The 20050-nt window shown below is 41.5% G+C and overlaps 1 non-coding gene and 1 pseudogene across 1 annotated transcript; one reads left to right on the top strand and one right to left on the bottom strand.

Moving 5' to 3' along the window:
• Window positions 1-14454: 14454 nt before the first annotated feature.
• TRNAK-UUU (transfer RNA lysine (anticodon UUU)) lies at window positions 14455-14527 on the bottom strand. The gene has a single exon. It is a non-coding gene; the product is annotated as a tRNA-Lys (tRNA).
• A 2398-nt stretch (window positions 14528-16925) lies between these two features.
• LOC136127019 (olfactory receptor 5B21-like) lies at window positions 16926-19348 on the top strand (annotated as a pseudogene).
• Window positions 19349-20050: the final 702 nt, after the last annotated feature.

Here is a 20050-nt window from a genome sequence, read left to right as displayed (position 1 = left end):
ATGGGTTTATGGCTCATTTGGGACTGATGTATTTGAACTTTAGTTAAAATACGGTGACAGCTTTTTTTTTTACAATTTTTATTTTTATTTATTTGTTTATTTTATTTTTTGGCTGTATTAGGTCTTCATTGCTGTGCATGGGCTTTTCTTTATAGTTGCGGCAAGCAGGGGCCACTCCTCGCTGGGGTGTGTGGGCTTCTCATTGAGGTGGCTTCTACTGTTGCAGAGCACAGGCTCTAGGCACGTGGGCTTCAGCAGTTGCAGCTCACGGGCTCAGTAGTTGCGGCATGTGGGCCCTAGAGGGTGCGGGCTTCAGTAGTTGTGGCTCGCGGGCTCTAGTAGCTGTGGCTCGTGGGCTCTAGAGCACAGGCTCAGTAGGTATGGCACACGGCTTCGTTGTTCCGCGGCATGTGGGATCTTACCAGACCGGGACACGAACCCGTGTCCCCTGCATCGGCAGGCGGACTCTCAACCACTGCACCACCAGGGAAGCCCTGGGGGCAGCTTTATGATGTGGGTCTTGACTTCAGGTGTAGGCTTCTGTCCAGCTCTACTGCTTACTAGCTCTGTTACCTTGTGCAATATCGTTTGACTTTTTATCATCTCTTTGTTCATTCACTCAGTGGACATGAACATCTCTTTTGAGATATATTGTGGAAGATAAAGCTGCGTTAGAAGGGTAGCTCTAAGGATAATCAGAGTTGAGAAGTATTTTTTGGATGTTTGTGTGCTGAGAGGACGAAGGTCACAGAGATGGAGATATTGGAGGCTTAAGATGAATAAGGTAATCAAACTAGATACAACAGGGGACAGATGAGATGGAGGCTGAGATGAGGTGTTATCCTCAGGAATAAGGATGGTCCATCTTCTATGAGTTTACATATGCAAATGTGCTGTGATACAGCTGATGGCTGCTGGTTTCCTCTTTAAAGGCAAGAGGGAGATATATTTCAAAGCACCAGTTTAAACTGTTTCTTTTTTATTTTTCACTAACAAAGAAGCCCTCAGGGTTTGCAGATCTACAAATAGATAATTTTCCTTTTTTATTCTTAATGAGAAGCATACAGTGTTTTTTAACATTACCACATCTGGTGATCTGAATGTTAGTTTGGTGAGTTAAAGACAAATAAATTTGCCCTAAGTGAGCTCCTCAAATGACATCCCTGTTCCTAGTCCAATTTCTTAAATAGAAAATCAGGTAGGATTTGCATAATTTGGTAGGCAATTACTGTTTACAGGACTGTTCTAGGTTCCAGGGGAAAACCTAAGATAGTAAGACTTAGTCTCTGTCTTCAAGGAGCTTACAGTCTAGGAAGAGTCACACATTCAGCCCTAATATGAGCTTGTCCATACAGGAGGGTTTCTTCCTTGGCAGCAGAGGTCAGGGCAGTGAAAGACAAAGGACCTACACGTGGGAAACGTGGAAGTATTTGGTTCTGGGAAAGGAAACAAAAGGAGGAAATTTGGAAAAGTGATATAAAGAGAAGGAGGCACACATGTTTCTCAGAACCTCAGAGAAAAACTTCATGGTAGAGAAGGCTCTAATTTGAATCTTCACGTGGAAGCAGGAAAAGAAAACTGGGGCATTCCAACCTGGGGCAGGGGTGTGGGGCAGGGTGGAGAAGCATGAAGTAAGGCAAAGGGGAAAATGTGCCTGATATGGTAGGTGGAGAAAGGAGCTCCTTTATTGAGGATCTAAGGTGTGTCTTTCCGGGTGTGCGTGGATAAAGTAGGATACTTGGTAGTAATAAAGAGAATGAACATAATCACACTATTACATATAAAATAGATAATCAACAAGGACCCACTGTATAGCACAGGGTACTCTCCTCAATATTCTGTAATAACCCATACGGGAAAAGAACCTGAAAAAGAATGAATATATGTATATGTATAACTGAATCACTGCTGTACACTGGAAACTAACACAATATTGTAAATCAGCTCTACTCCAATATAAAATAAAAATTAAACTAAAAAAAGGAAGAGAAATAAAACTGCAAAGGTTGGTTGGGGCTAGTTTGCTTTGAATGTCAGGCTGGAGAGGCCGTACATTAATCTGTAGGCAACATGCAAGTCATCTAAGTTCTGAACTTGGTGGGTTGAAGGGAGAATGCAAGGCAGAGGGAGGTGTGACCACGCATGAGGTGAGGTTCCAAGCTTCTCACGCACGCTCCATTGTCCCACCAGATTTTATCTACAAAATACATATTTGAAGATAAAATTATTAATAATTTGAAGATGACAACTGCAGAGCATTAAACCCCAAGGATGGGGCCCTTCTGAGCATGGGTCCCCATGTGACTACACTAGATGCATGTCTGTGAAGCAGGATCTGGAGTGGCCTTTAAGAATATTGTTTCAGGGGCTTCCGGGAAGATGGCCGAAGACTAAGACGTGGAGATCACCTTCCTCCCCACAGATACACCAAAAATACATCTACACGTGGAACAACTCCTACAGAACACCTACTGAATGCTGGCAGAAGACCTCAGACCTCCCAAAAGGCAAGAAACCCCCCACGTACCTGGGTAGGGCAAAAGAAAAAAGAATAAACAGAGACAAAAGGATAGGGACAGGACCTGCACCAGCGGGAGGGAGCTGTGAAGGAGGAAAGGTTTCCACACACTAGGAAGCCCCTTCGCGGGTGGAGACTGCGGGTGGCAGAGGGGGGAAGCTTCGGAGCCACGGAGGAGAGCGCAGCAACGGGGTGCGGAGGGCAAAGCGGGGAGATTCCCACACAACGATCGGTACAGACCACCACTCAGCAGCCAGAGAGGCTTGTCTGCTCCCCGCTGGGGTGGGTAGGGCTGGGAGCTGAGGCTCGGGCTTCGGTCGGATGCAGGGAGAGGACTGGGGTGGGCGGCGTGAACACAGCCTACAGGGGGTTAGTGCGCCACGGCTAGCCGGTGGGGGAGTCCAGGAAAAAGTCTGGACCTGCCGAAGAGGCAAGAGACTTTTTCTTCCCTCTTTGTTTCCTGGTGCGTGAGGAGAGGGGATTCAGAGCACTGCTTGAAGGAGCTCCAAAGATGGGCGCGAGCCGCGGCTAACAGCGCGGACCCCAGAGACGGGCATGAGACGCTAAGGCTGCTGCTGCCGCCACCAAGAAGCCTGTGTGCGAGCACAGGTCACTATCCACACCCCCCTTCCGGGGAGCCTGTGCAGCCCGCCACTGCCAGGGTCCTGGGATCCAGGGACAACTTCCCCGGGAGAACGCACGGTGTGCCTCAGGCTGGTGCAACGTCACGCCGGCCTCTGCCACCACAGGCTCGCCCTGCCCTCCGTGCCCCTCCCTCCCCCCGGCCTGAGTGAGCCAGAGCCCCCGAAATCACCGGCTCCTTTAACCCCGTCCTGTCTGAGCAAAGAACAGACGCTCTCCAGTGACCTACATGCAGAGGCGGGGCCAAATCCAAAGCTGAGCCCCGGGAGCTGTGAGAACAAAGAAGAGAAAGGGAAATTTCTCCCAGCAGCCTCAGAAGCAGTGGATTAAAGCTCCACAATCAACTTCATGTACCTGCATCTGTGGAATACCTGAATAGACAACAAATCCTCCCAAATTGAGGAGCCGTGTGGATGAAAGGCTCTTGGTGCTGCAGCCAGGAGTTAGTGCTGTGCCTCTGAGGTAGGAGAGCCAACTTCAGGACACTGGTCCACAAGAGACCTCCCTGCTCCACATAATATCAAATGGTGAAATCTCCCAGAGATCTCCATCTCAACACCAGCACCCAGCTTCACTCAACGACCAGCAAGCTACAGTGCTGGACATCCTATGCCAAACGACTAGCAAAACAGGAACACAACCCCACCCATTAGCAGAGAGGCTGCCTAAAATCATAATAAGGCCACAGACACCCCAAAACACACCACCAGACATGGACCTGCCCACCATAAAGACAAGATCCAGCCTCATCCACCAGAACACAGGCACTAGTCCCCTCCACCAGGAAGCCTACACAACCCACTGAACCAACCTTAGCCACTGGGGACAGACACCAAAAACAATGGAAACTACGAACCTGCAGCCTGCAAAAAGAAGACCTCAAACACAGTAAGATAAGCAAAATGAGAAGACAGAAAAAAGCACACAGCAGATGAAGGAGCAAGATAAAAACCCACCAGACCTAACAAATGAAGAGGAAATAGGCAGTCTACCTGAAAAAGAATTCAGAATAATGATAGTAAAGATGATCCAAAATCTTGGAAATAGAATGGACAAAATGCAAGAAACATTTAACAAGGACCTAGAAGAACTAAAGATGAAACAAACAACGATGAACAACACAATAAATGAAATGAAAAATACTCTAGATGGGATCAATAGCAGAATAACTGAGGCAGAAGAACGGACAAGTGACCTGGAAGACAAAATAGTGGAAATAACTATTGCAGAGCAGAATAAAGAAAAAAGAATGAAAAGAACTGAGGACGGTCTCGGAGACCTCTGGGACAACATTAAATGCACCAACATTCGAATTATAGGGGTTCCAGAAGAAGAAGAGAAAAAGAAAGGGACTGAGAAAATATTTGAAGAGATTATAGTTGAAAACTTCCCTAATATGGGAAAGGAAATAGTTAATCAAGTCCAGGAAGCACAGAGAGTCCCATACAGGATAAATCCAAGGAGAAATATGCCAAGACACATATTAATCAAACTGTCAAAAATTAAATACAAAGAAAACATATTAAAAGCAGCAAGGGAAGAACAACAAATAACACACAAGGGAATCCCCATAAGGTTAACAGCTGATCTTTCAGCAGAAACTCTGCAAGCCAGAAGGGACTGGCAGGACATATTTAAAGTGATGAAGGAGAAAAACCTGCAACCAAGATTACTTTACCCAGCAAGGATCTCATTCAGATTTGATGAGGAAATTAAAACCTTTACAGACAAGCAAAAGCTGAGAGTTCAGCACCACCAAACCAGCTCTACAACAACTGCTAAAGGAACTTCTCTAGGCAAGAAACACAAGAGAAGGAAAAGACCTGCAATAACGCACCCAAAACAATTAAGAAAATGGGAATAGGAACATACATATCAATAATTCCCTTAAAGGTAAATGGATTAAATGCTCCCACCAAAAGAAACAGATTGGCTGAATGGATACAAAAACAGGTTCCATATATTTGCTGTCTACAAGAGACCCACTTCAGACGTAGAGACACATACAGACTGAAAGTAAGGGGATGGAAAAAGATATTTCATGCAAATGGAAACCAAAAGAAAGATGGAGTAGCAGTTCTCATATCAGACAAAATAGACTTTAAAATAGAGACTATTAGAAGAGACAAAGAAGGACACCACATAATGATCAAGGGATCGATCCGAGAAGAAGATATAACAATTGTAAATATTTATGCACCCAACATAGGAGCATAAACATAAGGCAAATACTAACAGCCATAAAAGGGGAAATTGACAGTAACACATTCATAGTAGGGGACTTTAACACCCCACTTGCACCAATGGACAGATCATCCAAAATGAAAATAAATAAGGGAACACAAGCTTTAAATGATACATTAAACAAGATGGACTTAATTGCTATTTATAGGACATTCCATCCCCAAACAACAGAATACACATTTTTCTCAAGTGCTCATGGAACATTCTCCAGGATAGATCATATCTTGGGTCACAAGTCAAGCCTTGGTAAATTTAAGAAAATTGAAATTGTTTCAAGTATCTTTTGCAACCACAACGCTATGAGACTAGATATCAATTACAGGAAAAGATCTGTAAAAAATACAAACACATGGAGGCTAAACAATACACTACTTAATAACGAAGTGATCACTGAAGAAATCAAAGAGGAAATAAAAAAATACCTAGAAACAAATGACAATGGAGACACAATGACCCAAAATCTATCAGATGCAGCAAAAGCAGTTCTAAGAGGGAAGTTTATATCAATACAATCCTACATTAAGAAACAGGAAACATCTCGAATAAACAACCTAACCTTGCACCTAAAGCAATTAGAGAAAGAAGAACAAAAGAACCCCAAAGTTAGCAGAAGGAAAGAAATCATAAAAATCAGATCAGAAATAAATGAAAAAGAAACAAAGGAAATGATAGCAAAGATCAATAAAACTAAAAGCTGCTTCCTTGAAAAGATAAAGAAAGTTGATAAACCATTAGCCAGACTCATCAAGAAAAAAAGGGAGAAGACTCAAATCATAGGATTAGAAATGAAAAAGGAGAAGTAACAACTGACACTGCAGAAATACAAAAGATCATGAGAGATTACTACAAGCAACTCTATGCCAATAAAATGGACAACCTGGAAGAAATGGACAAATTCTTAGAAATGCACAACCTGCCAAGACTGAATCAGGAAGAAATAGAAAATATGGACAGACCAATCACAAGTAATGAAATGGTGATTAAAAATCTTCCCACAAACAGAAGTCCAGGACCAGATGGCTTCACAGGTGAATTCTATCAAACATTTAGAGAAGAGCTAACACCCATCCTTCTCAAACTCTTCCAAAATATAGCAGAGGAAGGAACACTCCCAAACTCATTCTACGAGGCCACCATCACCTTGATACCAAAACCAGACAAGGATGTCACAAAGAAAGAAAACTACAGGCCAATATCACTGATGAACATAGATGCAAAAATCCTCAACAAAGTACTAGCAAACAGAATCCAACAGCACATTAAAAGGATCATACACCATGGAAGTGTGGTTTTTCCCAGGAATGCAAGGATTCTTCAATATACACAAATCAATCAATGTGACACACCATATTAACAAATTGAAGGAGAAAAACCATATGATCATCTCAATACATGCAGAGAAAGCTTTTGACAAAATTCAACACCCATTTATGATAAAAACCCTGCAGAAAGTAGGCATAGAGGGAACTTTCCTCAACATAATAAAGGCCATATATGACAAACCCACAGCCAACATCATCCTCAATGGTGAAAAACTGAAAGCATTTCCACTAAGATCAGGAACAAGACAAGGTTGCCCACTCTCACCACTCTTATTCAACATAGTTTGGGAAGTTTTAGTCACAGCAATGAGAGAAGAAAAGGAAATAAAAGGAATCCAAATCAGAAAAGAAGAAGTAAAGCTGTCACTGTTTGCAGATGACATACTATACATAGAGAATCATAAAGATGCTACCAGAAAACTACTAGAGCTAATAAATGAATTTGGTAAAGTAGCAGGATATAAAATTAATGCACAGAAATCTCTGGCATTCTTATACACTAATGATGAAAAATATGAAAGTGAAATCAAGAAAACACTGCCATTTACCATTGCAACAAAAAGAATAAAATATCTAGGAATAAACCTACCTAAGGAGACAAAAGACCTGTGTGCAGAAAATTATAAGACACTGATGAAAGAAATTAAAGATGATACAAATAGATGGAGAGATATACCATGTTCTTGGATGGGAAGAATCAACATTGTGAAAATGACTCTCTACCCAAAGCAATCTACAGATTCAATGCAATCCCTATCAAACTACCACTGGCATTTTTCACAGAACTAGAACAAAAAAATTCACAATTTGTATGGAAACACAAAAGACCCGGAATAACCAAAGCAATCTTGAGAACGAAAAATGGAGCTGGAGGAATCAGGCTCCCTGACTTCAGACTATACTACAAAGCTACAGTAATCAAGACAGTATGGTACTGGCACAAAAACAGAAAGTTAGATCAATGGAACAGGATAGAAAGCCCAGAGATAAACCCACGCACATATGGTCACCTTATCTTTGATAAAGGAGGCAGGAATGTACAGTGGAGAAAGGACAGCCTCTTCAGTAAGTGGTGCTGGGAAAACTGGACAGGTACATGTAAAAGTATGAGATTAGATCACTCCCTAACACCGTACACAAAAATAAGCTCAAAATGGATTAAAGACCTAAATGTAAGGACAGAAACTATCAATCTCTTAGAGGAAAACATAGGCAGAACACTCTATGACATAAATCACAGCAAGATCCTTTCTGACCCACCTCCCAGAGAAATGGAAATAAAAACAAAAATAAATAAATGGGACCTAATGAAACTTCAAATCTTTTGCACAGCAAAGGAAACCATAAAAAGACCAAAAGACAACCCTCAGAATGGGAGAAAATATTTGCAAATGAAGCAACTGACAAAGGATTAATCTCCAAAATTTATAAGCAGCTCATGCAGCTCAATGACAAAAAAACAAACAACCCAATCCAGAAATGGGCAGAAGACCTAAATAGACATTTCTCCAAAGAAGATATACAGAGTGCCAACAAACACATAAAAGAATGCTCAACTTCATTAATCATTAATGCAAATCAAAACTACAATGAGATATCATCTTACACCAGTCAGAATGGCCATCATCAAAAAATCTAGAAACAATAAATGCTGGAGAGGGTGTGGAGAAAAGGGAACCCTCTTGCACTGTTGGTGGGAATGTAAATCGATACAGCCACTATGGAGAACAGTACGGAGGTTCCTTAAAAAACTACAAATAGAACTACCATATGACCCAGCAATCCCACTACTGGGCATATACCCTGAGAAAACCATAATTCAAAAAGAGTCATGTACCAAAATGTTCATTGCAGCTCTATTTACAATAGCCCGGAGATGGAAACAACCTAAGTGTCCATCGTCGGATGAATGGATAAAGAAGATGTGGCACATATATACAATGGAATATTACTCAGCCATAAAAAGAAACGAAATTGAGCTATTTGTAATGAGGTGGATAGACCTAGAGTCTGTCATACAGAGTGAAGTAAGTCAGAAAGAGAAAGACAAATACCGTATGCTAACACATATATATGGAATTTAAGGGAAAAAATGTCATGAAGAACTTAGGGGTAAGACAGGAATAAAGACACAGACTTACTAGAGAATGGACTTGAAGATATGGGGAGGGGGAAGGGTAAACTGTGACAAAGCGCGAGAGAGGCATGGACATATATACACTACCAAACGTAAAATAGATAGCTAGTGGGAAGCAGCCGCATAGCACAGGGAGATCAGCTCGGTGCTTTGTGACCACCTGGAGGGGTGGGATAGGGAGGGTGGGAGGGAGGGAGACGTAAGAGGGAAGACATATGGGAACATATGTATATGTATAACTGATTCACTTTGTTATAAATCAGAAACTACAACACCATTGTAAAGCAATTATACTCCAATAAAGATGTTAAAAAATATTGTTTCCATAGACTGGAGGTGGAAATAGTTGAGGCTATGGTGTAGTAGACTGAGGATAGGATGGGAGGTGATGTAGATGATAACTGTAAGGGTGGAAGGAGGGATATTCATAGAGCACAAGGGTCTATTAGGGTGGAAGAAAGCCTTTTGAGAGTTTTGGGGAAAGGATAGGTAAATTAAGCATGCTTTTGGACACATGGGTTAAGAGCAAGTAAGTGAAGGTATGAAGAATGGGACTAATTGCTACAGTAAAGATCTCACAAGAGTAAGTAGAGTAAAGATTGTATCAACGGTATAGATGGAGGGGGTGGGAAAAGAAGAGGGCAAGGTCCGAGCTAGAAAGGCAGAAGGCAGCCTGAATTTAGATGGAGTGGCTGATGTGACATTAACATCAGGTGGCCCCAAACTTAAAAGAAGATGATGTCATCCGCGGAGAGGGCTGAGGACTCAGAAGTTCGGGAAATTCTGGGGAAATTGACGGATGGAAATGAGTCAGGAGTCTTAGAGCACGGGTTTCAATTATGCTGTTAGCGGCGTGGCTTTAGGCTGATCACTTCATCTCTATGAACCTGTTTATTCCTCGATAAAATTATATATTTACAAGATAACACACAGTTATACAGTGTTCGGTATTCTAAGTACTTTACATCTGTTCACTTAATTCTCACAACAATCCCATAATGAGAAAGAGAGGAATGGAGAGGCTAAGTGACTTGTCTGAGCCATCCAGGCAGTGGTGGGAGAGCTGGGGTTTGAACCCGTGCATCTAGCTCTAGTGACTGTACTTATCACCTCTGAGCCATGGTGTCTTGGGTACCTTAACACCTAGTGATCTCTTAAGTCTTAAAAGGTGCTGACATCCCATGTGTCCATAAAACTAACTTTTTTAGATGGACTGGTAGCTTCTTCACTCTTCTTGTAACCCTCACAGGAAAGGCTTGCAATGGCCGCAAGGTGGCAGAATTAACTCAGAGATACCTGGCCTTGAACTAACCCCGAAGTCAGAATTGGCCCCTTTCTTCCCCTTTGTTTTTCTCAAACCCCAAAGTATACTTATTTGAAGGTGAAGTCATAGCTTGATCTTGTGAGGAGCCCAACGGTGAAGGAGCCACAGAAGTCAAAGCAGAAGTATCCCCATAGGAATGAAGAACCTTTGAGAGGGAAGAGGAAGAAGATAAATCCAGGAGCACGAGGAAATGATGAGTTATCCGTTTAGTAAGCAGCTGATTCTGGGTCTCTCACTCGCCAAGAGCCAGTACTATTCCATTTTACCATGTTAATAGTCTTCATTTTAAGAAGTTTAATTTTTTTTAGAATATTAAATGCAGATAAAGGAGAGTACTAAATTATTTTATAGAGTCAGATGTTTTGGCTAGATTGTCACAGTTGTTAGATGTTGGACCTACAAGGTGAAGTTTTCTCTTTCCTTCTCTCTTTCCTTTCTCTCCCTTCCCCTTCCCTCTTCTCTTCCCTTTTTCTTCTTCCTCCTCCTCCTCCTCCTCTTCTTCTTCTTCTTCTTCTTCTTCTTCTCCTCCTTCCTCTTCCTCTTCTTCCTCTTCTTCCTCTTCTTCTTTCTCTTCTTCTTCTTCCTCTTCCTCTTCTTCTTTTTCTTCTTCCTCTTCTTCTTCTTCTCCTCCTCCTCCTCCCCCTCCCCCTCCTCCTCCCCCTCCTTCTCCCCCTCCTCCCCCTCCTCCTCCCCCTCTCGCTCCCCTCCCCCTCCCCCTCCCCCTGCTCCTCCTCCTCCTCCACCTCGTCTCTTTTTAATCTTTCTCCCCCTTTCTCTCCCTCTTTATCTCTCCATCCTCCCTTTGGTTGTTGTAGTGATCAAATAAAATAACAATGAGGAAAGTCTAGTCTTTGGGTTGGATATGTGGGTCAGAAGATTAGATCCTACAAAATTTGAAGAGTGGTGCAAAAACATCCTTGTCCTCTTAGCACCTAGCTTGCTACTTACTTGGCCACTTCTTATTTTATCAAAAAAACTTAAATTTATTCTAACAAATTTTTTTATAAAAGGAAAAGAAAAATTGTAAATAAGCTTCACTTTTGTAGCTGACTCTATTGGAACATGCATTTGTGAGTCCTTGTGGGAAGCAGGACCCTTTTCTGGATTCTGAGAGCAGCCCTGTTCTTCTACACTGATTCCCAAAAGGAGCAGTAGAGCACGGTGTAAAACTATGTAGACTTTAAGTCAGACAGACTTGAGCATCTCCTTACTTCCTGGAGTGACAAGCTGCTCCAAGTTTGTGTATTGTATCCCTTGCTCTAGTCTTGGAATCAGTCAGTTCTCCAAGGAGTTCCTTTTATTGGAGATTATTATTAGAAACCAAGATTAGGGTGTTAAGTATATACTGAAGTTTTCACAACTGTAAAACTGGAAAGATAATATCAATACATTTCTCGTAGAGTTGGGTGAACAGTAAGTGAAAAAACACACTCATATAGTACTTAGCAAGGGCTGAAACACAGGAAGCATCCAATATGTGATCATTCAGTAGGGGCTGGAAGAGAAGACTGCTTCCTGTAAGCTCCATGCTAAAGCTCATTTAAAATCAAGTTGATTGGAAAAAAATTTCATGAAACTGTTTTGATCCATAAAAGTCCTTGTAACTTGAGGTTCCTTAGAGATGGATTTAGGCAAATGGAAATTTTGATGAAGTCTATCATCTGTATTTAAAATTAGAAATTTTGGGCTTCCCTGGTGGCGCAGTGGTTGGGAGTCCACCTGCCGATGCAGGGGACGCGGATTCGTGCCCCGGTCCGGGAAGATCCCACATGCCGCGGAGCTGCTGGGCCCGTGAGCCATGGCCGCTGAGCCTGCGCGTCTGGAGCCTGTGCTCTGCAACAGGAGAGGCCACAACAATGAGAGGCCCGTGTACCACAAAATAAATAAATAAATAAAATAAAATTAGAAATTTTAATTTCTAATTTTAAATATAGATGAAATTAAAATGAAAATTAGAAATTTTTAAATTTTAAATAAAAATGAAATTAAAATGAAAATTTCTCCCCGTTTAGTCTTAGAGAAAGTACCAAATTCCAAATTCTCACAGGACGTCTTCTATAGGCTGAGTGGGGATGGCTGGACCCTGCAGCTCCTTTGAAGGCATTTTTGATGGAACTTGATCACCAATCATTTTAGCCCTTGCTTGAAGGCCTGGAGCTCCCCCTGGGCCTTTAAGCCTTTCCACATCACAATAATGTTTCATTCCCTCAGGAAAGTGGTGGGGTTTTTTGGGGGGCTTTTTTTGGTTTTTTTCTTAGTTGTCCTTTTTTTTAAACATCTTTATTGGCGTATAATTGCTTTACAATGGTGTGTTAGTTTCTGCTTTAAAACAAAATGAAACAGTTATACATATACATATATCCCCATATCTCTTCCCTGTTGCGTCTCCCTCCCTCTCACCCTCCCTATCCCACCCCTCTGGGTGGTCACAAAGCACCGAGCAGATCTCCCTGTGCTATGTGGCTGCTTCCCACTAGGTATCTATTTTACATTTGGTAGTGTATATGTATGTCCATGCCACTCTCTCACTTTCTCCCAGCTTACCCTTCCCCCTCCTCATATCCTCAAGTCCATTCTCTAGTAGGTCTGCATTTTTATTCCCGTCTTGCCCCTAGGTGGGAATGTAAATTGATACAGCCACTATGGAGAACAGTATGGAGGTTCCTTAAAAAACTAAAATTAGAACTACCATAAGACCCAGCAATCCCACTACTGGGCATATACCCTGAGAAAAGCATAATTCAAAAAGAGTCATGTACCACAGTGTTCATTGCAGCTCTATGTACAATAGCCAGGACATGGAAGCAACCTAAGTGTCCATCGACAGATGAATGGATAAAGAAGATGTGGCACGTATATACAATGCAATATTACTCAGCCATAAAAAGAAACGAAACTGAGTTATTTGTAGTGAGGTGGATGGACCTAGAGTCTGTCATACAGAGTGCAGTAAGTCAGAAAGAGAAAAACAAATACCGTATGCTAACACATATATATGGAATCTAAGAAAGTGATGTTCTGATTACTTGTTTGCATGTTACTGAGCCCTGGATTGGGGTTGAGTCCCTCCAGAGGCTCCCACATTTACATAGATGCCAGCTTCTGGCGGATTCCAGGCCTCTCATACAGTTTGGTACATCTCAAGCTCTGAAACAACCTGCAACCGTAGCTGAACTGCTTTTACACTTACTTCGTAGCCTCAGGAAATCTTTTACGCTTTGAAATCTGAGGTCTTCTGAGACTGAACAGCTTTTCTTTTCCGTTGCAGGCTTCAAAAACCCCCGTAGTTGAAGGCAGTTCTGAATTAAGGTCTCAGAATTCCCAAGGAACTAGGTATGTTTTCCCTGACTTTTTTTTTTTTTAATTCTTCGTACTGTGGGTAAAAATAATGGGGTTTTTTTTAGGAGAAAGGGGCTCAGAAGTAGGTATAAAAAAAGGACTCAATTCCATTTTCCCCACTTTTCTGTGCCACATGAAAAACTGAGACAATGAACCTCTCCTAGGTAATTTTTGGGTCATATTTTCTTAAACAGAAACTGACATAGTCATATCTAGGTAGAATGCTGCTACCAGCTGGTGTTAATAAAATCTGGGACTCAAGTTCATATGATTGACCAATAGTTTTTCAAAATATTTTTTTGTTGAAGTATAGTTGATTTACAATGCTGTGCTAGTTTCTGGTATACAGCAAAGTGATTCAGTTATAGATACATATATTATATATAAAATATATATATTATATGTATATATAATATATAAATATATATGACCTTGTCATTTATCTATTTTATATAGAGATAAATATTTTATATTTTGTATCTGTTAATCCCAAACAGATTAACAGATACAAAATATCTGTTGTTTCCCCTTTGGTAACCATAAGTTTGTTTTCTATTGATTGACGGATAGTTTAATGAAAAGATAAATTAGTTTGTATTGAGCACCCACCATAGACCACACAGTGGCTAGATTTTCTCATATTTTATCATCCTTAATCCTTTATTGTCTCTTTTTTCGTGGAATTTAGTCTTATGGTTTTCCATTGAGAATCTTCTTTTGGAAATCCCCCAATGGGATGTGATGGCTGAGGGTGATTCTTCAAACACCTTTAGAAACAATTTTGATAACACTTTTATTTTCAGATTATCTGTCTTGGTGGTTTCTGCTTTTATAATCCCTTAATCCTTGAAGTTTTAATGGTTTTCAACACACCTTCTTATTTGTTATTTATTTATTTAGCCACGCCACACGGCTTCTGGGATCTTAATTCCCTGACCAGGGATCGAACCCGGGCCCTCGGCAGTAAAAGTGCATAGTCTTAACCACTGGACCGCCAGGGAATTCCCTCATATTTGTTATTTATTAAATAAAGCAGTTGATCACAGGCTACCTTTAAATATTTTCTTTAAATGCCTTTACTTTTTCAAGGCTCCTTCTGATATTTATTTTAGGCCTATGCAGAAAAGCTTGGCCTTTGTAGGACTTTGGTGGGAGGGAACACAGCAGCAGTGGCAGCAATGGGATTTAGATTCAGGCCTTCAGGGATGGTGCCGGGCAAAGCAAAGCTTTCCTCTCTCTGCCCTGACTCCAAATTCTCTTTGCTGCTCTGGATCCAGACACATTTATTAATAGTGACACAATGCATAATAGAAAGTGTTGTCCATCAAGAGAACATAGAAATACTTTGAATGTTAATTGATAATATATGAAGATGGCAGTCTGGGGCAATTCAATATAGGGAGTGCGTGATAACTGTTAGAAATCAGACCAACAGCTTAGGTACGTATAATTGGGTGGTCAGTATTAACTGTGAAAATGGATTAAATAAGCATTTGAGAAGGTGTTTTGGAATAGAATTCAGAAGTCAGCTGCCTTTCATTTTTGGAGTTTTTCTGCGTCATTTACCCTACCTTGTGTTGGGGAAGAGGTTGGTTTATGAAATAGGAAGGTGAGTATCTCTTTAGTTGAAGGACCACAGTACTTGGCAAGCAGTTTTCCCTTCCTAGACGCCCCCACCAATGAGCAGCAATATTTGGCTGGAGTGCTAGATCTTGAACTAACTGCTTTATCTCACCAAGTCTCAGCTTCTTCATATATATACATCTACACATGAGTATGGGTCTGTAATATATGTGTATGCTGTAAAATATATAATATACATAACTCATGGAATTGTGACTTAGTAAACGTGAACACAAATAGAGTTTCATAATCTCTAGAACAGTGGTGGTTCTCCACCAGGGATGACCCTGTGGACGTCTGGGACATTTGGCAGTATCTGGAGACATTGTTGTTTGTCACAGCTGGGGAAGGGAGTATGCTCCTGGCATCTAGTGGATAGAGACCAGGGATACTGCTAAAGCTCCTACAATGCACTGGACAGCCTTTCCCCTGCCTCACCCCCGCCTGCAACCAAAGAACTGTCCAGCCCATAATGCTTTTTTTTAAATTAATTTTTATTGGAGTAGAGTTGATTTACAATGTTGTGCTAGTTTCTGCTGTACAGCAAAGTGAATCAGTTATACATATACATATATCCACTCTTTTTTAAGTTCTTTTCTCATATAGGTCATTACAGAGTATTGAATAGAGTTCCCTGTTATACAGTAGGTCCTTATTTACTTATCTATTTTATATATAGTAGCATGTATATGTCAATCCCAATCTCCCAATTTATCCCTCCCCCTCCGTGTTTCCCCCTCGGTAACCAACAGTTTGCTTTCTACATTTGTGACTCTAATTCTGTTTTGTAAATAAGTTCATTTGTACCATTTTTAAAGAGTCCACGTATAAGCGATACCATGTGATATTTGTCTTTTTCTGTCTGACTTTCTTCACTCAGTATGACAAGCTCTAGGTCCATCCGTGTTGCTGCAGATGGCGTTATTTCATTCTTTTTTTAATCCAGCACGTGATGTTAACAGTGATGAGGTTGATGGGTCCTGCTCTGGGGCTTTGTACAGATATGGCAGTTAAGAGGCCCCAGGTTCCTAATATATAATATCAGGAAACTGCCTGTCATAGATGATAGGATACTGTGTCTGCTAAATTATAGGGTACACACACATGACAAAAGTCGAAAGGAAAAAAAGAAAAAAGAAGGACTGGCTAAATGTAATGGAAGTGCTGCTGGTTGGAAGGTTAATTGACACATTACTGAATGGAAATCTGTCAATAAGCAAAAGAAGGATAAAAATATAAAATTCTAGGAATTTATCAGGGAAAAGAAAGGGGCATGAGAGGACATCTACAGGGGTATTCCCTGGAGCACTGTTTATAAAGGTGGAAAATGGAAACCAGGACTGGAGTTTTATCATGGTTCCTGACCAATAGCATTTCCAAACTGGCTGAGCCAGTCTTGTGATACCAGCTGCGACACTCGTGTGTGTAATCGTCATCTGAACACAACAGGCTGGGCTGTCTCCATTTGTGGTATAAAAAAGGCTCCTTACCAATCTGATCACTGCAGTTGCAGATAACCAAGGTCAGGCAGAGCTGAAGCCTTTTCTCCCTTAAATCCCTTCTTTTTCCCCTTTCTCTCTTCCTCTGTCAGAGCCTGTTGTCACCCGTTCTGCCACCGGGGACAGGAAAAACCTATAAGGCACATCAGACTGAGGGAAAACAATAGGAGAGAGAGACAGGTCACTAGAATTAGGACGCAAGTCTTTCTCCAGACCTGCCCAGCCCCAGTCTCACTGTTAATTCTGAATATTTTTAATACTACGAGCCTTAGCTAATATGTTGGCAGAAAAGGTGGACCCAGCTAGACAAGAGAACAAGAAGCTGTTTGTGGTGGGGTTAGTTAGCATGAAAAATGTTTAAACACTTTGCTATTGATGTTCTAATTAATTCACCAATATTTAGGTATGTGATCAAGGGGTCATGGTAGGCTGGGTGGTTGCTCAGCTAATTGTGTGAATCACTCAAGTCTCAAGTGCTTTGGGAGAGCAGAGAAGGGAGAACTTAATTGTAATCAGGATCAATAACAAAGACTTCTGATAGGAAGTGGAGAGGTATAATCTCAATTTAAATATATAAAGATAAAATACAATTGAATTACTGTTGAGGGATAAACTTCTAAAGACATTAAAATTGTAGTTAAAAGCTTTGGATTTGATATCAGAGACACCAAGGTTTTAATTCCACTTTCAAGACTTACCAGTTACGTGACTTTGGGCGATATTTTTCTCTTCTTCTCTTCTTCTCCTTCTTCTTCTCTTTTTTCTTCTCCTTCTTCCTCTTCTTCCTCCTCCCCCCTTCCTCCTCCTACACCCCCTCCTTCTTCTTCACCTTATTATTATTACTATTATTTCATCATAATAGCTCTCCAGTCTTCATCTAAAAGCTACTAGATTTTAGGAGCAGACAGTAGCCAGAAAAAAGAGACCAAGTATAAAATATACTGACAACTGGAAATAATCTAAGTAAAAAGCAAAATGCTCTATTTGCATATTTTATATCATGGAGCATTGTTGAAAAAGGTGAACATTTTGAAATAAGAGTATTATCATATATACTCCTTGGGTATATTTTGCACAGTTTACACATTTATACAGTTTCTCCTTGTGTAAAATGAGGAAAATAATATGATCAACCCCAAAGAGTTGGTTTGAGGATTAAATAAGTTAATTTCAAGTAAAGCTCTTGGAGCAGTGCCTGGCATACAGTAAGCTCTTACTATGCTTGGTACCATATAATTCTATTGGCATACAGGAAATCTCTGTGGAGGTTATACACTTAGGAGTGGAATAAAAAAACAAGGAATGAGGGATTTATACTTTTTACTTCATACTGTTCTCTTTTTGATTTTTTAAAAACGGAATAAACAAAATCTTAAAAGCTAGGCTACGAGACATATCATATTTTGTTTCATATGATGTAAACAGGTAGAATAATTCAAGCTCTGAGCGTACGGACATTGGGTTCAGAAGTATAAGGATGTGAATTTAACTCTGACCCCAACTAATTAGGTTATTCTCGTCAATGTTAAGCTCCCGAGAAAGTAGGCATAATAGTACTTATCTGACAGGATTAAATGCTGTAATGTAATAGAAGGGTCTAGCAGGTGCCTTACACAGAGTACTTTCTCAATATATATTGGTTTTCTATTTTTATATCATCCCTCTATACTTTCATCTGTTTCATCTGTTTCACTGGCTCCTCTCCTTTCATTGCCAGGCTAAATCGAAGTTAACCTCAGTGGAGAATAGCACAGAAACAGCAGAGTTCATCCTCTTGGGAATCGCAGATGACCCCAACCTCCAGGTTCCCCTCCTCCTGGTATTTTTGTTCATCTACCTCATCACTTTGGTTGGGAATCGGGAGGATGGTGCTGGTCATCTACTGAGACTCCCACCTCCACACTCCAATGTACTTCTTCCTCAGCAACCTTTCCTTTGTCGATCCGGGTCACTCCTCAGCCGTAGCTCCCCAGACGGTGGCTGCACCGCACTCAGGAAACAAACTCATCTCCCACAATGGATGTGCTCTTCAGTCCTTCTTCTTTGTGGGTTTTGCCACTGTCAAGTGCTACCTCCTGGCCTCCACGGCCTGTGACCCCCATGCAGTGCTGTGTAGGCCCCTTCATTACACCACCACCACGATAGCAGGTGTGTATGCCCTCCTGAGGATGGGCTCCTATGTCTGTGGCTTCCTCAATGCCTGTGGCTTCCTCGATGCCTGCATCCACTCAGCAGACACCTTCAGACTCTCCTTCTGTGGTTCAAATGAGATGAATCACTTTTTCTGCGAAGTCCCTCCACTCCTGGCTCTCTCGTGCTCCAACACATGCGTGAGCAAGCTGGTGGCCTTCTTTGTCGTGGGCTTCAATGTCTTTTTCACCCTCCTGGTCATCCTCATCTCTTACTTCTTCATATACATTGCTGTTTGACGGAGGCATTCTGCGGAAGGAAGGAAGAAAACCTTCTCCACCTGTGCGTCCCATCTCACGGCCATCTCCATTTTCTATGGAACAATCATCTTCATGTACTTACAGCCCAGCTCCACCCAGTCCATGGACATGGACAAAATAGCATCTGTGTTTTACACGGTGGTGATTCCCATGCTTGATCTACAGTCTTAGGAACAAAGAAGTGAAACATACTCTCTGGAAAATACTCAACAAGCTCAATTCCCAGTCTTTAAGTGTGAGTAGGAAGTAGGCAGGTAACTAAGGGATAAATCTTCCCCCCAGACCTAGATGCCACCTCAACTTTTGAGGTTTGGCAGATTTCAGTTCTTTCTTCTCCAAGAACAGTGGTTACTTCTGCTGTTAGGAAAAGTGGTAGAAAAAAGCAGCCCTTTGAAATGTCTCACTCAGAAAAATAACCTTATATTTAGTGAACAACACCCTGGGGTGTTTAAACTCTTTCCTGCATTAGTTTCCCGACACGGTTTAAAGCAGAAGATCAAAGCATAAATTGAGTGCACTGACTTTCCGTCTCCCTATTTTAATTGGAAGAAATTTTCCATTTGTTATTAAAACGTGGTGTAAGGACTACATCTTCATTGAATAATAGTTGTCAACTGGAAGGCACAGCCTTTCGTTTCTTTGATCCGTGAGTCTGAAAGTTAAAGTGTCTAATGCTGACAAAGGATGTTTCAATATTTTTTTTTTTTTTTTTTCTGGTACGCGGGCCTCTCGCTGTTGTGGCCCCTCCCGTTGCGGAGCACAGGCTCCGGACGCGCAGGCTCAGCGGCCATGGCTCACGGGCCCAGACGCTCCGCGGCATGTGGGATCTTCCCAGACCGGGGAACGAACCCGTGTCCCCTGCATCGGCAGGCGGACTCTCAACCACTGTGCCACCAGGGAAGCCCTGTTTCAATATTTTTAATAACGTCTCAAAGAAGGTTGTAATTGAAAG

This window comes from Phocoena phocoena, chromosome 8, assembly GCF_963924675.1.
Source record: "Phocoena phocoena chromosome 8, mPhoPho1.1, whole genome shotgun sequence".
In the NCBI taxonomy this organism is placed as follows: domain Eukaryota; kingdom Metazoa; phylum Chordata; class Mammalia; order Artiodactyla; family Phocoenidae; genus Phocoena; species Phocoena phocoena.
Note: the sequence above shows the minus strand (reverse complement) of the source record. Positions and strands in the feature narration are given on the sequence as shown.